Source organism: Tachyglossus aculeatus, chromosome 2, assembly GCF_015852505.1.
Source record: "Tachyglossus aculeatus isolate mTacAcu1 chromosome 2, mTacAcu1.pri, whole genome shotgun sequence".
In the NCBI taxonomy this organism is placed as follows: domain Eukaryota; kingdom Metazoa; phylum Chordata; class Mammalia; order Monotremata; family Tachyglossidae; genus Tachyglossus; species Tachyglossus aculeatus.
Window position 1 is genome coordinate 163,359,369 of NC_052067.1, and position 12,958 is coordinate 163,372,326.

At 44.1% G+C, this 12,958-nt stretch overlaps 1 protein-coding gene and 1 non-coding gene across 3 annotated transcripts in view; both read left to right on the forward strand.

Moving 5' to 3' along the window:
• SRGAP1 (SLIT-ROBO Rho GTPase activating protein 1) overlaps window positions 1-12,958 on the forward strand; it is a 333,891-nt gene that overhangs the window by 142,315 nt on the left and 178,618 nt on the right. The gene's annotated exons all lie outside the window — the stretch shown is intronic.
• LOC119924460 lies at window positions 10,301-10,438 on the forward strand. The gene has a single exon (XR_005449173.1). It is a non-coding gene; the product is annotated as a small nucleolar RNA SNORA7 (small nucleolar RNA).

Below are 12,958 nucleotides of genomic sequence, written 5' to 3' on the forward strand. Positions count from 1 at the left end.
TTCTAAGTGCAAGGGCGGCTACAAGGTGATCAGATTATCCCACGTGGGGCTCACAGTCTTCATCCCTATTTTGCAGATGAGGAAACTGAGGCACAGAGAAGTTAAGTGACTTGCCCAAAGTCACACAGCTGACAATCGGCAGAGCCGAGATTTGAACCCATGGCCTCTGACTCCCAAACCTGTGCTCTTTCCATTGAGCCACGCTGCTTCCCTCTTAGACTGAGAGGGACGTGGGACTATGCCCAACTGGATGATCTTGTGTCTACCCTAGCATTTACCTTGGTATCTACCTGGCATTTAGTAAACGGTTAACAAGGATCATAAAATAGAATTTAGAAAAAGAAAAAGAGTGAAGAGTGTTTGGATTGATAAACCTACTTACAGTATTACCATTATTTTCCACAGTATTCAGTGAGCGCTTCCTATGTACCCTGTACCAAGACTTGGGGGTGTACAATAAAAGAAGACAACCCAAACCCTGCCCTCAGTGATTTTGTAATCTAATAGGGGAGACAAGGGGCCCCGAAATACAATAAAGAGGAGAATAAGAACATAGAAATCATAAAAACAAGAGAATGGAATTCAATAAATAAATAAGTTCTTATTTATTTAAGACTTCTTCAGTCTTCTAGATTGTGAGCCCATTGTTGGGTAGGGACCGTCTCTATATGTTGCCAACTTGTACTTCCCAAGCGCTTAGTACAGTGCTCTGCACACAGTAAGCGCTCAATAATGTTGATAAATCCATGACGGCTCAGTTCATTTCTTCCCAATCCTCAAGAACATCCTGGGGCTACCGTCCCACCTCCACATTCAACAAACTCCTTATAGCAGGCTTTAAAGCAGTCAATCACCGTGCCCCCTCCTACTTCACCTCGCTGCTCTCCTACAACAACCCAGCCGAAACACTCTGTTCCTCTAATTCCAACCTCCTCGTGGTTCCTCACTCCCGTCTATCTCATCACCAACCCCTCACCCACATCCTGCTTCTGGCCTGGAACAACCTCCCTCCTCATTTCCGACAGACAATGCCTCTCCCCACCTTTAAAGCCTTTTGGAAGGCACATCTCCTCCTTCAACCCCTTCAAACTGGCTTCTGCCCTCTTCGCTCAGACAGTCGTCTCCTTCCCTGACTAGGTCCTCATTTCCTCTTTTCCCACTCCCTTCTGCATTACCCTGATTTGTTCTCTTTATTCACCGCCCCCCCCTCCTCGTCTTCATGGCACTTTTAAACATACCCGCAATTCATTTATTTATATTAATATCTGTCTCCCCCTCTAGACTGTGAGCTCACTGTGGGCAGGAAATGTGTCTACCAACTCCATTGTACTTTTCCAAGTGTATAGTACAGTGCCTTGCACACAGTAAGCACTCAATAAATATGACTGATTGAATTATGAAGAGGTGGCATAAAAAAGAAGATGGGGGCTAGTTAGGGAATGCCTCTTGGAGAAAAGTGACTAGTCTTATCACTTAGGTGCTTACATAGATTTTTATAAATTTATATATTTTATCTAGATATTATTCTGTGCATTATTTAGTCACCCGTTTCATCTCAGTAGACTCCAAGTTCCTTGTGGGCAGGGATCGCTTCTACAACTTTATTATATTGTACTTTCCCAAGTGCTTAGTAGAGTACTCTTCATATAGTAAACGCTGAATAAATAGCATTGATTGACGTGTGTGTAGAACTTCCTGCTTTATCCTTATTCTACCTCTAGCTTTTGCCACCTGAAAATCATTTTTGCTCTCTGCCATGAACTGTCAGCTCCTTGAACTATATTACTGTGGCACTATCCCAGGTGTCTAGTACACTGGCTCCCACTTGGGAAGAGCTGAATAAATAGTCAGTTGATTACTTGACTGATCGGAAGGAAAGGTTTTGAAGGTTAGGAAGAGTGAGGGAGGAGAGAGATGCTTGGTGGGGGGAAATAGCACGAGCAAAGCGTTGAAGGTGGGAGAGGTGTGAATGAGGCTCAGTTCAGTTATTCATTCATTCATTCAGGTTTATTGAGCGCTTACTGTGTGCAGGGCACTGTACTAAGCACTTGGAAAGTACAAATGGGCAATATATCTGGGAAAAGTGAGGAATGTTAAGGGTGGATCCACCAGAAGACAAGAAATAGGCCCGAGAGAAAGTCTTGACGGTAGTGTTAGGAACTGCTGTTTTATGTGAGAAGCAATTAGAAGTTTTTGTGGGCAGGGAATGCCTACCAACTGCTATAATCCACTCTCCCAAATGCTTCATATAGTGCTCTGCACACAGTAAGCATTCAGTAATAATAATTATAATGTTTATGGTATTTGTTAATATGTACCAGGGACTGTACTAACAAATCAGGTTGGACACAGTCCCTGTTCTACTTGGGGCTCACAGTCTTAATATCCATTTTACAGATTAGGGAACTGAGGCCCAGAGAAGTGAAGTGACCTAGCCAAGGCCACACAGCAGACAAGTGGCAGAGCTGGGATTAGAACCCATGTCCTCTGATTTCCAGGCCCAGGCTCTATCCACTACGCCCTACTACTTCCCAGTAAATACCACTGATTGATGGGTGGATGGCTTTGGGAGAGGAGTTACATTTCAAACAAACAGTGTTTTAAGATGCTTTATGGAGCTGTGTGTAGGAAAGACAGGAGAGCGGGAGGACGGGTTCCTGGCAGGAAGTGGCAATACTACTACTACTACTACTAATAATAATAATAATGGTATTTGTTAAGCGCTTACTATGTGCCAAGCACTGTTCTAAGCGCTGGGGAAGAAACGATATAACCAGGTTGTCCCGCAGGGGGATCACAGTTTTAATCCCCATTTTACAGATGAGGTAACTGAGGCATAGAGAAGTTAAGTGGCTAGCCCAAGGTCACACAGCAGACAAGTGCCAGAGCCAGGATTAGAACTTAAGATCTTCTGACCCGGGCCTGTGCTCTTTCCACTAGGCCACGCTGCTTCCCCTGAACTAAGGCAGCTACGGTAATGGAGCCAGGAAGCAAGGACAGTGATGGAGGGTAAAGAGACCAGAGAAGGAGCCGGGCCTGGTGGGAGGAGCACAGGAGTTGGGGAATCATGAGACCAGGGGTTCTAGTTCCGGTTCTGCCCTTTGATGTGTGACTTTGGGCCGATCGCAACTTCTCCGTCTCAGTTCCCTCATCTGCAAAATGGGCTTTAATACCTGTTCTTCCTCTCCCTTACACTGTTAATTCTATGTGGGACAGAGACCCTGTTCAACCTGATTCTATTATAGCACCTGAATTAGTTACCCCTTCCCTTCTTCCCTCCCTGACCATCATCTTCAGTTATTCACCTTCTAAAGGCTTCTTTTCTGCTGTTTTTCAAGGTGCTCACCTATCTTCTCTACCCTAAAAAAAACCTTCCCTAGACCCCATGGCTCCCTCCAGTTATCATCCTCAAAAATCTCCAGCGGCTACCAATCAACCTACGCATCAGGCAGAAACTCCTCACCCTCGGCTTCAAGGCTCTCCATCACCTCGCCCCCTCCTACCTCTCCTCCCTTCTCTCCTTCTACGGCCCAGCCTGCACTCTCCGCTCCTCTGCCACTAATCTCCTCACTGTGCCTTGTTCTCTCCTGTCCCACCGTCGACCCCCGGACCACGTCATCTCCCTGGCCAGGAATGCCCTCCCTCCCCACATCCGCCAAGCTAGCTCTCTTCCTCCCTTCAAGGTCCTACTGAGAGCTCACCTCCTCCAGGAGGCCTTCCCAGACTGAGCTCCCTCCTTCCTCTCCCCCTCCTTCCCCTCTCCATCCCCCCGGCCTACCTCCTTCCCTTCCCCACAGCACCTGTATATATGTATATATGTTTGTTCGTATTTATTACTCTATTTATTTTACTTGTACATATCTATTCTATTTATTTTATTTTGTTTAATATGTTTTGTTTTGTTCTCTGTCTCCCCCTTCTAGACTGTGAGCCCACTGTTGGGTAGGGACTGTCTCTATATGTTGCCAACTTGTACTTCCCAAGCGCTTAGTACAGTGCTCTGCACACAGTAAGCTCTCAATAAATACGATTGATTGATTGATTGATTGATTGATCCCATCTTTTCTGTCTACTGTTCTTCACCAAACTCCTTGAGCAGGTTGTCTATACCCTCTGCCTCCACATCCCTCCATCAAACCAGCTTCTGCCCTCTTCACTCAAACAGTCAACTAATCAATGGCATTTACTGAGGTTCATTGTATGCAGAACACTGTATTAAGAACTTGGGAGGGTACAATCTAACAGAGTTGTTAGTCACTTTCCCTAACCACAACCAGCTTCCAATCTAGAAGGGGAGACCGACATTAAGAAAAATTACAAACATGAAGGGGGGAGAGGGTGGGATGAATATCCAGTGCTTAGAAGAGTGGTTTGCACACAGTAAGTGCTTAACAAATGCCAACATTATTATTATTTCTTGAGTGCTTACTGTGTGCAGAGCACTGTACTAAGCTTTTGGGAAAGTACAGTAGAACAAAACACCCCACGCACAGCCCTTGTGTATATATGTACATATTTATTTTTCTATTTATTTTATTAATGATGTGTATATTGACAATTGATTGCATGAATGAATGAATGTATCTATAATTCCATTTCATTCATTCATTCATTCAATCATATTTATTGAGCGCTTACTGTGTGCAGAGCACTGTACTAAGCACTTGGGAAGTACAAGTTGGCAACATATAGAGACGGTCCCTACCCAACAGTGGGCTCATAGTTATTGATGCTATTGAGGCCTGTCTACTTTTGTTTTGTTTTGTTTTGTTGTCTGTCTCCCCCCTTCTAGTCTTTGAGCCATTTTTGGGCAGGGATTGTCTCTATTTGTTGCCGAATTGTACTTTCCAAGCACCTAGTACAGTGCTTTGCACACAGTAAGCGCTCAGTAAATACAGTCAAATGAATGAGTGAATGAACTAGTGGAAATATCCTCTGCCCATAACGAGTTTACAGTCTAGAGGGGGAGACAGACGTCAATATAAATAAATAATTTATAATATATCATTTAAAGATACGTACATGAGTGTTGTGGGCTGAGTATAAAATGTCCAAAGGTCACAGATTCGGGCATGTAGACGACGCAGAAGGGAGAGGGGACCGGGGAAAGAAGGCTTAATTTGGGAAGGCCTCTTGGAAGAGACGTTTTGACGGTCCCTCAGTTCTTTCATCTATAAAAAGGGAGTTAGTCTCCAGAACTGTAAACTCATTATGGGCAGGGACATCTACCAACTCTGTTGTAGCATACTCTCCCAAGTGCTTACTACAGTGCTCTGCACACAATAAATACGATTGATGATGGTGATGATACCTGTTCTCCCATCCTCTTAGATTGGGAGTCTTGCATGGGACTGGGCTTAGTACAGTGCTCTGCACAAAGTAAGTGCTCAATAAATAGCACTCTCTTCCTCCCTTCAAGGCCCTGCTGAGGGCTCACCTCCTCCAGGAGGCCTTCCCAGACTGAGCCCCTTCCTTCCTCTCCCCCTCGTCCCCCTCTCCATCCCCCCCATCTTACCTCCTTCCCTTCCCCACAGCACCTGTATATATGTATATAAGTTTGTACATATTTATTACTCTATTTATTTATTTATTTATTTATTTTACTTATACATATCTATTCTATTTATTTTATTTTGTTAGTATGTTTGGTTTTGTTCTCTGTCTCCCCCTTTTAGACTGTGAGCCCACTGTTGGGTAGGGACTGTCTCTATATGTTGCCAATTTGTACTTCCCAAGTGCTTAGTACAGTGCTCTGCACATAGTAAGCGCTCAATAAATACGATTGATGATGATGATGATGATGATGATGATGATGATGATGATGATAAATACAGTTGAATGAATGAATGAATGACTGCCTGATCTCTTTATCCTGTATCTACCTAGTGCTTAGAAGAGTGCTTGGAACCTACTATGGTATAGTAGGCCGCATTATGGTGGAGTGGGTAGAGCACGGCTTGGGAGTCAGAAAAGGTGTTGAGTTCTAATCCCAGCTCCACTGCTTGTCCGCTGTGTGACTTTGGGCAAGTCAGTTCACTTCTCCATGTCTCAGTAACCTCAGCTGTGAAATGGGGATTGAGCCTGTGAGCCCCACGTGGGACAGGGACGGTGTCCAACTCGATTTGCTTGTATCCACCCCAGTGCTTAGTTCAGTGCCTGGCACATAGCTTAACAAATACCATTATTATTAGTAGTTGTAATAAGTGCTTAACCAATATCACAATTATTGTCATTAGTATTAATGACATAAGTTCATTTGGTAACCAGAAAATGAGATGTTCCATATTCTGACAGGTTAGGGTTTTCTAGATACAACCCACACTGCAATCTGTCTGTTCACCCCCAAGCCAAACATTTGAACGTTGTCATTATCACCCTGGCTCTGGCTTCTGCCACTTGTATTTAAAATGTGAATGTCGAGTGTGATGAGACAGATCAAATTTTCCTGAGAAGTGGTGATTATTCCTTGGCATCGCATCGCACGTCCGTGTCCCAGCCTGACAGCTCTGGGCCAAGTTGGCATCGTGTGCATTGTTGGTTCTCCGGCCTGGGGCTCCGGGGCACCGAAACATCCCCTCTGGGTCGGACCCAACTGCTTTATTCCCGCCAGCAAAGCGGCCTGCGGCGTTAGCCAAGACTACCAGGAGAACGATAAAGCCAGTACTGAGTGACTGGCATCCAAGAGCGACGTGCAGAGTGGGGCAAGGGTTACGGGTTTGCCAGCCAGCCATCCTGGTGTTCTCCCTGCCCTCAGTCACAGTCCCTTGGCATCCGAGAGATACGGGACCAGCCATCCAAGCGGAGAGATGGCACTCTGCCATCCTTTCGGGCGTCTCTGGATTCCAACAGCCGAGAGAACCACGACGGTGGCTGTGATGGCCTGTTTCCCAGCCAGAGATGGCTCAACTTCCAAGAACTCGGAATTGGTTCGGGGAGCCCGTGTGGAGCACTTTTAGCTGTTCAGGATTGGGCTGAGTTCTGCTGGCGAAGGAGATGGAAATGAGAAGCCTTCTCATGGACCAACCGGTCCTCTTTTTAATGCTGTTTATGGGGTCTGACCCATCAATTCATCAACCTATGGTGTCTATTGCGAGTTTACACCACCCCATGGCAAACAATCAATCTATAAATCATACTTACTGAGCGTTTACTGCGTGCAGAGCACTGTACTAAGCACTTAGGAGAGTACAGTATAACAATAAAGCAGATTTGATAGGGACCCATTCCCTGACCACGACAAGCTAATAGTCTAGAGAGGGAGACATACATGAATTTGAATAAATAAATTATGAATATGGACCTAAGTGCCGTGGGGCTGAAGTAAGGTTGACTCAAGGGATCAAATCTAAGTGCAAGGGTGACGCAGAAGGGAGTGGGAGAAGAGGAAGTGAGGGCTTAGTCAGGGAAGGCTTTTTGGAGGATTTGTGCCTTCAGTAAGGCTTTGAGAGTGGGGAGAGTTATTGTCTGTGGGAGAGAAGTGAGCAGCGAGATAGACAAGATGGAGGTATGGTGGGTGGATTGCCATTAGAGGAGAAAAGTGTGCGAGCTGGGTTGAAATAGGAGAGCCGCGAGCACTTATGTGTACGTATTTATAAATTATACATTATACATCATTCAGTTACATTAATGGTTGTCTCCTCCTGTACACTGTAAGCTCGTTATGGGCAGGGAACATGTCTACCACCTCTGTTCTAATCTACTCTCCTAAGTACAGTGCTCTGCACACGGTAAGCACTCAATAAATACCATTGATTGATTCATTCATTAATTGTGCAGAGCACTACACTAAGCACCTGGGAGAATCCAGTAGGATTCAGACAATTCTACTTCCCAATAATAGCTAGATATAGCCCTGTCCCTCATGGATCTTAGAGAGTGGGAGAACAGGCATTTTTTCCTCATTTTACGGAGGAGGAAACTGAGGACCAGAGAGGTCAAATGAGTTTCTCCAGGTCACACAGTAGACCAGTGGCAGAGCTGGAATTAGAGCCCAAGTTTCCTGATTCCCCGGACCATGCTCTCTCCCACTATTCTGCTGCAATTCTGCTGCAGTAAGCTTAGCTAGCTTAAGCACAATTTAGGCATTGTTGAAACCTGCCTCTGGTAACTTGTCTAATCAATCAGTCAATCAATGCCATTTACTGAGCGCTTACTGTGGGCAGAGCACTGTACCAAGAACTTGGAAAAGCACAATAGAACAGATTTTGTAGTCACGATCCCTTGTTAAGTACATACATTTGGATGTCTGCTAAACTATAAGCTCCCTGAGGGCAGAGATCATGTTTACCAAGCCTCTTGGACTCTCCCAGGCTCTGCACACAGAAAATCCTCAAAAAATAGTATTGACTAGTATGATTGTGACATTCCAAGGAGAAAAGTCAGGTAATTTTGTCTTGTTTTGTGCCAAGCCCCCCACCTCACACCTTGGGCAAGTCTGTGTGGAATTAACAATTCATGTTGTTAATGGATATTTTCATATCTTGTTTTTGGCATGGTGCCTGATCCTCATCATGAAAAATTTCAGCAATATATATTTTTGATCCCTAGCTCTTGCTCTGTTCATCACTTTTCAATCAATCAGTGGTATCCATTTTTTAACAGTATTTGTTAAGTGCTTACTATATGTCAAGCACAGTTCTAAAATACAAGTAAATCAGGTCGGATGCAGTCCCTGTCCCGCAAGGGGCTCACAAGCTAAGCAGGAGGGAGGATGGGCATTGAATCCTCATTTTACAGTTGAGGAAACTGAGGCATGGAAAAGTAAAGGGACTTATCCAAGGTTACACAGTAGGTGAATGGTGGAATCGGGATTAAAACCTAGGTCCTCTGATTCCCAGACCCCTGCCCCTTTCCACTAGGCTATGCTGCTTCCCTGCTAGATCGTATTGCTTCAGTGAGTGCTTACTGTGTATAGAGCACTGTACTAAGCTCCTGGGAGAGTACAAAACCACAGCCCATAAGGAGCTTTCAGGCAGAACCTGGAAAACTGTAACAACAATTGTAAAGATTGTAATATTACAGTTAAAAGATGAATTCTGTCTCAATAAATAATAAGACGTTTGGCACATATTTATCCAAAAGAGCTTGGCAGAAGAATGATGTTACTGCGGTAAAATAAGTTTTTGGAAAGTGTATGTCTTCTGCTTATGAAGGACTGAAAGTGATCTTTAGAGTGAAAGAATCCAACTAAGGAGAGACAGTGCCTAGAGAATACTTCAGTTGAGCATCAGGCGCAATGAAGGCGCCTCTCTTATGCCATGAAACAGAGATGGCAAACCACTCCCTTTCTCTGGATTTGAAAAATCAATCTCCCACTATGGAGTTTCCAGGGGTTTGTCTTCCATCACTTAATTATAGAAAACTTAATAAAGCCAGCTTCCTGACAAGTCCTAAGTGAAAATTCTGGAAGAGATCAAACGGCCTTTTCCGTCAATAGCTCAGCCAAAATGATTGATCACTTCAGTGGATTGTTTTTTTGCCTGGACAGTTTCTAGATCTATTTGCGAGAGTGTAAGGACAGGATTTCATTATAATAATAATAATAATGATGATGATGGCATTTATTAAGGGCTTACTGTGTGCAAAGCACTGTTCTAAGCGCTGGGGAGGTTACAAGGTAATCAGGTTGTCCCATGTGGGGCTCACAGTCTTAATCCCCATTTTACAGATGAGGGAACTGAGGCACAGAGAAGTGAAGTGACTTGCCCAGAGTCACACAGCTGACAGTTGGCAGAGCTGGGATTTGAACCCATGACCTCTGACTCCAAAGCCCGCGCTCTTTCCACTGAGCCATGCTTTTCATCCATCACCACCAGCCAAGCAGAGAGGCATCCTAGTGGAGAGGGCATGGGACCTGAGAGTCAGAGGTTCTGGGTTCTAATCCCAGCACTGTCAACTCCCTGCAGTGTGACCTTGGACAGGTCATTTAACTGTTCTGTGATTCAGTTTCCCCATCTGTAAAATGGGAATTAAATTTCTGTTCTTTCTCCCCCTTAAACTGTGAACCCCATGTGGGACAGGGATTGGGTCTGGTCTGATTTTCTTGTCCAGTGATTAGCACAGTGCTTGGCACCTAGTAAGCCCTTAAATATTGTTATTATTGTTATTTCAGCTTGTCCCAAATCGGGTTTTGTGCCGCTTAGTTGCCTCGAAACAGCCCATCTTCAGGGGGAATTTCGGACTAAAATTCTACGTTTTTAGACCTTTAGAGATATCAATTCCTTATTTCTGCAGTTAGAATTTAGGCTTAGTCACTCTACCAGAGTGCTTTTCATGTTTGGCATCTAACATGCCCTAATGGACCCCCTCAGGGTCACACCTGGAGAATTTCCAGTCCTCTGCCAGTCTTGGCTAAGGGAGGGAGAGTCAAGCAGAGGCATACCCATTCTATTCCTAGCTTGGCCAGTGGCTAGCAAATGGAAGACAATCTGGTACAAGTCAATACCCACCCATGCTGAGCAGCAGCAGCGTGGGAGAGAGTCGAGGGCGGAGACTCAAGTTTACTGTGTGGACGGAGGCGATGGTAAACCACTTCCGATTTTACCAAGAAAACTCTATGTATCCACTACCAGAACGATTGCAGATGGAGAGCAGGGCGTTCTGGGAGAGATGGGTCCATGGTGTCACTATGGGTTGGAAATGACTCGATGGCGTAAGACAAGACAAGATGCCCTAATGGAAAGAGTCAAAGGACCTGAGTTCTAATCCTGTATCTTCTACCTGCCTATTGTGTGATCTCATACAAGTTACTTAACTTCTCTGTACCTCAGTTTCCTCATCTGTAAAATGGGGATTAAATTACTTCTTCTTCCTCTCCCTTAAATTTGTGAGTCCCATTTGGGCCAGGGACTGTGTCCAATCTCCTTACATTGTCCCTCAGTACAGTGCTTGAAACATAGTAAGTGCTTAGCGAATACCTCAATTATTACTATTAATTTTTTTTATTGTCAAGACCGCCCCAGAATGCACTTGGAAGGTGAAGAAGGGATCGGTGGGATAAAACTGTCACTTTTTGGGATAGAGCGAAAGAGTCATTGCAAACAACTGCTCAGCCTACCTCTGCCGTTGCCTCTCCTTCAATGATATGAGGCGTTTATTACAGGGTGGTCTCAAGACCCAGGTGTCCCAATTGGATGCCTCACCTGGTCTCATGGCATCATGGGAATTTCACAAGCCAAGCGTAATTCATACACATCTAAAAATGATATAGTGTAAATGATTTATTTATGTTAATATAATAATGATTATGATATCCCAGTGCTTAATAGAGTGCATGGTACATAGTGAGCACTTAATAAATACCATAATTGGTGTTATTATTAAAATCTGTCTCTCCCTCTAGACTGACAGTTCATTGTGGGTAGGGAATGCATCTATAAACTCAGCAAGGTAGAACTAAACGCTGTCACTAAATTCTTCCTTTACCTAGACAGTTCACTGATGAATGACAAAATGAAGGCCAGAAAATCAGCATGGCCTAGTGGAAGGAGCATGGGCCTGAGAGTCAGAAGGTCCTGGGTTCTAATGCTAGCTCTGCCACTTATCTGCCATTTGACCTTGGGCAAGTCACTTCACTTCTCTGTCACTCAGTTACCTCATCTGTAAAGTGAGGATTAAGACCAGAGCCCCATGTGGAACATGGTCTGCGTGTCTGACCTGATAAGTTTGTATCTGCCCCAGCACGTACAACAGTGCCTCTTTCCACTAGGTCTTGCCCCTGGGATAACTAATGCTTGAAATACTCAAACCCTATTTTGTCTGGTTATCTATTCAGTTTAATAAACTCCTACAAGTCTCCATCCCAATTAGTTCAGATAACTGGCAGTCGACCAAATAAACCCATGCCCTCTCTCAACTGTGCAGAATCCATTACAGGGTCTGTCATGGGTTTTCCATATCTCAAGTAGAAGGAAGTGAAACTCTCCAAGGCTAAGTCTTTTGTGGAGAATATCATGAGATTGCCCTATCTCGGCAGGAAGTGGTGCTAGTAGACATGATGAATGACAAAGGAAATGTTAATCAGCATATGAAGGAGGGAATTGTATGTGGCCAATGCCCAGGTTTTGTGACTCAATCCTTGTACCCAATAGTAGATTAATGAAATAACCCAAATCCCAACTATATCGGTCCAGAAAGCAATTATATTAACGTCTGTCTGTTTATTGTTCTATTGTATTCTCCCAAGCACCTAGTACAGTGCTCTGCACACAGTAATAATAATAATAATAATAATAATAATATTGGTATTTGTTAAGCACTTACTATGTGCTGAGCACTGTTCTAAGCTCTGTAAATAAGTGTGAGCTCTACGTGGGACAGGGACTGGGTCCAACCCAATTTGCTTGTATCCACCCCAGCACTTAGTACAGTGCCTGGCACAAAGTAAACGCTTAACAGATACCATAACTATTATTATCACTAGGTTGAGGATACCGTAGTAATTATTATTAATAATAATAATAATAACTATACTTGGCTAACTGATTAGCCTTTGCTCTCTCAAATATCAACCAATCAGTGTATTTGTTGAGTGCTTACTGTGTGCAGAGCTCTGTACTAAGTGCTTGGGAGAGTATAGTACAACAAAACTCTGTGTTGTTTTGTAGAATTAAGAACTTACTATGTGCCAGGCACTGTACTAAGTGCTGGGGAAGATACAAGGTAATCAGGTTGGACATAGTCCTGTCCCACAAAAGCCTCCAGTCTTAATCCCCATTTTAATAATAATAATAATGATGGCATTTGTTAAGTGCTTACTATGTGTGAAGCACTGTTCTAAGTGCTGAGGGGGATGCAAGGTGATCAGGTTGTCCCACATGGGGCTTATAGTCTTAATCCCCATTTTACAGATGAAGTAACAGGCTCAGAGAAGTTAAGTGACTTGCCCAAGGTCACACAGTAGACACTGTGTGTGTCCCACATGGGGCTCACAGTCTCAATCCCCATTTTACAGATGAAG